Below are 5,000 nucleotides of genomic sequence, written 5' to 3' on the forward strand. Positions count from 1 at the left end.
TGTCTAAAAATGCTTGGAAATCTGAGGAAAATGCCCGAAAATGAGGCCCCTCGGTCGGGAGGAGGAAGTCGAAAATCCCCGTGCCCGACGAGGGAAGTCAGTAACCAGAAGGAAAAACTTAGAAAAAAATTCTAAGTGTCAAAAAAAATTCTAAGTGTCAAAAAAAATTCTAAGTGTCAAAAAAAATTCTAAGTGTCAAAAAGAATTCTAAGTGTCAAAAAAATTCTAAGTGTCAAAAAAATTCTAAGTGTCAAAAAAAATTCTAAGTGTCAAAAAGAATTCTAAGTGTCAAAAAAAATTCTAAGTGTCAAAAAAAATTCTAAGTGTCAAAAAAAATTCTAAGTGTCAAAAAAAATTCTAAGTGTCAAAAAAATTCTAAGTGTCAAAAAAAATTCTAAGTGTCAAAAAAAATTCTAAGTGTCAAAAAAAATTCTAAGTGTCAAAAAAAATTCTAAGTGTCAAAAAAATTCTAAGTGTCAAAAAAAATTCTAAGTGTCAAAAAAAATTCTAAGTGTCAAAAAAAATTCTAAGTGTCAAAAAAAATTCTAAGTGTCAAAAAGAATTCTAAGTGTCAAAAAAAATTCTAAGTGTCAGAAAGGGAAATGAGTAACCAAGAAGAGAAATGAGTAACCAAGAAATCAGTAACCAACAGGAGAAATGAGTAACCAAGAAGAGAAATGAGTAACCAAGAAATCAGTAACCAACAGGAGAAATGAGTAACCAACGGGAGAAATGAGTAACCAACGGGAGAAATGAGTAACCAACGGGAGAAGTCAGTAACCAACGGGAGAAATCAGTAACCAAAGGGAGAAGTCAGTAACCAACGGGAGAAATCAGTAACCAACAAGAGAAATGAGTAACCAACGGGAGAAATCAGTAACCAAAGGGAGAAGTCAGTAACCAACGGGAGAAATCAGTAACCAAGCTTATTTTTGGTTGGTTACTGACTTCTCCGTTCAACTTGGAGCTGCCCTTGTGCACGATCAAGGAGGGGTATTATCCGCCACGGGGGCTTAATTTTCGCCTAAGGGGAGCGATTTGGAGGCCGTGGCCGGGTGAGGCGCGCCTCTCGAAGGGGAGGGATTTGAATTTCGGCTGCATTGAGGGTAGCTGCCCGCTGTTGTGGGTTTTTGGAGCCTGAGCCCGTTCAACTTGGAGCTGCCCTTGTGCACGATCAAGGAGGGGTATTATCGGCCACGGGGGCTTAATTTTCGCCTAAGGGGAGCGATTTGGAGGCCGTGGCCGGGTGAGGCGCGCCTCTCGAAGGGGAGGGATTTGAATTTCGGCTGCATTGAGGGTAGCTGCCCGCTGTTGTGGGTTTTTGGAGCCTGAGCCCGTTCAACTTGGAGCTGCCCTTGTGCACGATCAAGGAGGGGTATTATCGGCCACGGGGGCTTAATTTTCGCCTAAGGGGAGCGATTTGGAGGCCGTGGCCGGGTGAGGCGCGCCTCTCGAAGGGGAGGGATTTGAATTTCGGCTGCATTGAGGGTAGCTGCCCGCTGTTGTGGGTTTTTGGAGCCTGAGCCCGTTCAACTTGGAGCTGCCCTTGTGCACGATCAAGGAGGGGTATTATCGGCCACGGGGGCTTAATTTTCGCCTAAGGGGAGCGATTTGGAGGCCGTGGCCGGGTGAGGCGCGCCTCTCGAAGGGGAGGGATTTGAATTTCGGCTGCATTGAGGGTAGCTGCCCGCTGTTGTGGGTTTTTGGAGCCTGAGCCCGTTCAACTTGGAGCTGCCCTTGTGCACGATCAAGGAGGGGTATTATCGGCCACGGGGGCTTAATTTTCGCCTAAGGGGAGCGATTTGGAGGCCGTGGCCGGGTGAGGCGCGCCTCTCGAAGGGGAGGGATTTGAATTTCGGCTGCATTGAGGGTAGCTGCCCGCTGTTGTGGGTTTTTGGAGCCTGAGCCCGTTCAACTTGGAGCTGCCCTTGTGCACGATCAAGGAGGGGTATTATCGGCCACGGGGGCTTAATTTTCGCCTAAGGGGAGCGATTTGGAGGCCGTGGCCGGGTGAGGCGCGCCTCTCGAAGGGGAGGGATTTGAATTTCGGCTGCATTGAGGGTAGCTGCCCGCTGTTGTGGGTTTTTGGAGCCTGAGCCCGTTCAACTTGGAGCTGCCCTTGTGCACGATCAAGGAGGGGTATTATCGGCCACGGGGGCTTAATTTTCGCCTAAGGGGAGCGATTTGGAGGCCGTGGCCGGGTGAGGCGCGCCTCTCGAAGGGGAGGGATTTGAATTTCGGCTGCATTGAGGGTAGCTGCCCCGCTGTGGTGGTTTTTCGGAGCCTGAGCCCGAGCGGGGCGTCGGTTCCCGAGGTGGGCAGGAGTCGCTGTGCCCGTGAGGCTGCCTGGCCGAGTCGGAGTGCTGTGGGACGGCGGGGAGCGGGTTTTCCCGGGCGAGGGGGCGATCCCGAGGAAGGGGAGCGATTTGGAGGCCGTGGCCGGGTGAGGCGCGCCTTTCGGAGGGGAGGAATTTGAATTTCGGCTGCATTGAGGGTAGCTGCCCGCTGTTGTGGGTTTTTGGAGCCTGAGCCCGAGCGGGGCGTCGGTTCCCGAGGTGGGCAGGAGTCGCTGTGCCCGTGAGGCTGCCTGGCCGAGTCGGAGTGCTGTGGGACGGCGGGGAGCGGGTTTTCCCGGGCGAGGGGCCGATCCCGAGGAAGGGGAGCAGTTCCGAGGCCGTGGCCGGGTGAGGCGCGCCTTTCGGAGGGGAGGAGTTTGAATTTCGGCTGCATTGAGGGTAGCTGCCCCGCTGTGGTGGTTTTTCGGAGCCTGAGCCCGAGCGGGGCGTCGGTTCCCGAGGTGGGCAGGAGTCGCTGTGCCCGTGAGGCTGCCTGGCCGAGTCGGAGTGCTGTGGGACGGCGGGGAGCGGTTTTTCCCGGGCGAGGGGGCGACCCCGAGGAACTCGGCCGGCGGGGAGGCGTTCCGGCCCGGGCGAGGGGCGCGGACCCGACCGGAGACGTCCAAAACCTTGAAAGGGGTAAGCGGGAAAAGGTCAGCAAAGTGCCCGAAGCAGTAAGGCGAAAAAGCCGTCGGAACCTCCGAAAATGAGTAAAAGCCCGGAAGGAGTAAGGTGGAGAAGTCAGCAAAGTGCCCGAAATGTCCGAAGCAGTAAGGCGAAAAAGCCGTCGGAACCTCCGAAAATGAGTAAAAGCCCGGAAGGAGTAAGCGGGAAAAGTCAGCCAAGTGCCCGAAATGTCCGAAGCAGTAAGGCGAAAAAGCCGTCAGAACCTCCGAAAATGAGTAAAAGCCCGGAAGGAGTAAGCGGGAAAAGTCAGCCAAGTGCCCGAAATGTCCGAAGCAGTAAGGCGAAAAAGCCGTCAGAACCTCCGAAAATGAGTAAAAGCCCGGAAGGAGTAAGCGGGAAAAGTCAGCCAAGTGCCCGAAATGTCCGAAGCAGTAAGGCGAAAAAGCCGTCAGAACCTCCGAAAATGAGTAAAAGCCCGGAAGGAGTAAGCGGGAAAAGTCAGCCAAGTGCCCGAAATGTCCGAAGCAGTAAGGCGAAAAAGCCGTCAGAACCTCCGAAAATGTCCAAAAGCGTGAAATCAGTAACCAGGAAAATGCTTAAAAATGGCCAAAAGTGTGAAATCAGTAAGCAGGAAAAGTCGGGAAAATGCATAAAAATGGCCAAAAGTGTGAAATCAGTAAGCAGGAAAAGTCGGGAAAATGCATAAAAATGGCCAAAAGTGTGAAATCAGTAAGCAGGAAAAGTCGGGAAAAGTGTCTAAAAATGCTTGGAAATCTGAGGAAAATGCCCGAAAATGAGGCCCCTCGGTCGGGAGGAGGAAGTCGAAAATCCCCGTGCCCGACGAGGGAAGTCAGTAACCAGAAGGAAAAACTTAGAAAAAAATTCTAAGTGTCAAAAAAAATTCTAAGTGTCAAAAAAATTCTAAGTGTCAAAAAAAATTCTAAGTGTCAAAAAAAATTCTAAGTGTCAAAAAAAATTCTAAGTGTCAAAAAAATTCTAAGTGTCAAAAAAAATTCTAAGTGTCAAAAAAAATTCTAAGTGTCAAAAAAAATTCTAAGTGTCAAAAAAATTCTAAGTGTCAAAAAAATTCTAAGTGTCAAAAAAAATTCTAAGTGTCAAAAAAAATTCTAAGTGTCAAAAAAAATTCTAAGTGTCAAAAAAATTCTAAGTGTCAAAAAAAATTCTAAGTGTCAAAAAAAATTCTAAGTGTCAGCGGAGGAAAGTCGGTGGGGAAGGGGAAAAATCCGAAAATCCACGCCGGGTTGGAGTTCCAGGGCCCCGCTGGAGGGGTGGGAATTCGCCCCGGCGCCTTGCCCCGTTGCAATAAAGTGTCCGCAGCCCGAAAACTTTAACTTTGAAAAATCACGGAAGTCGGCAAGGGGGACGATCCGAGTACCGTTTGCGGGCTTTCGGTGCCTCATCGTCGGACTGAAATTTCAAATTCGCCCCCAAAGTGCAACTCGTCATTTTCGGCCGGGGGGGTTGGCGGGGTACCCGGAGATTTTCGGGAACACGTTTTTTAGAACAAAATGGCGGCTCGGGACCACTTTGAGACGGGCCCGAGGAACGGTTCCAAAGACGGTGGGCGGCAATTTGGAACTCGTGTGCATGCCAAAGAGCTCTCGGAGGTCGGATTTTGAACACTTTGTCGAATTTTGAACACTTTGTCGAATTTTGAACACTTTGTCGAATTTTGAACACTTTGTCGAATTTCGAACACTTTGTCGAATTTTGAACACTTTGTCGAACATGCGAACACTTTGTCGAACTTTTGAACGCTAACAGTCGAACTTTTGAACGCTAATAGTCGAACTTTCGAACGCTTTGTCGAATTGTGAACATGTTGGCCGTGACATTCGACACTCGGGCGATTAAACACTCGATAATCCGCCCATTTTAAGTTCGACACTCGGGCGATTAAACACTCGATAATCCGCCCATTTTAAGTTCGACACTCGGGCGATTAAACACTCGATAATCCGCCCATTTTAAGTTCGACACACCTGGGCGATTAACACTCGATACTCTGAGCCCATG

This window comes from Stegostoma tigrinum, unplaced genomic scaffold, assembly GCF_030684315.1.
Source record: "Stegostoma tigrinum isolate sSteTig4 unplaced genomic scaffold, sSteTig4.hap1 scaffold_295, whole genome shotgun sequence".
Taxonomy (NCBI): Eukaryota; Metazoa; Chordata; class Chondrichthyes; order Orectolobiformes; family Stegostomatidae; genus Stegostoma; species Stegostoma tigrinum.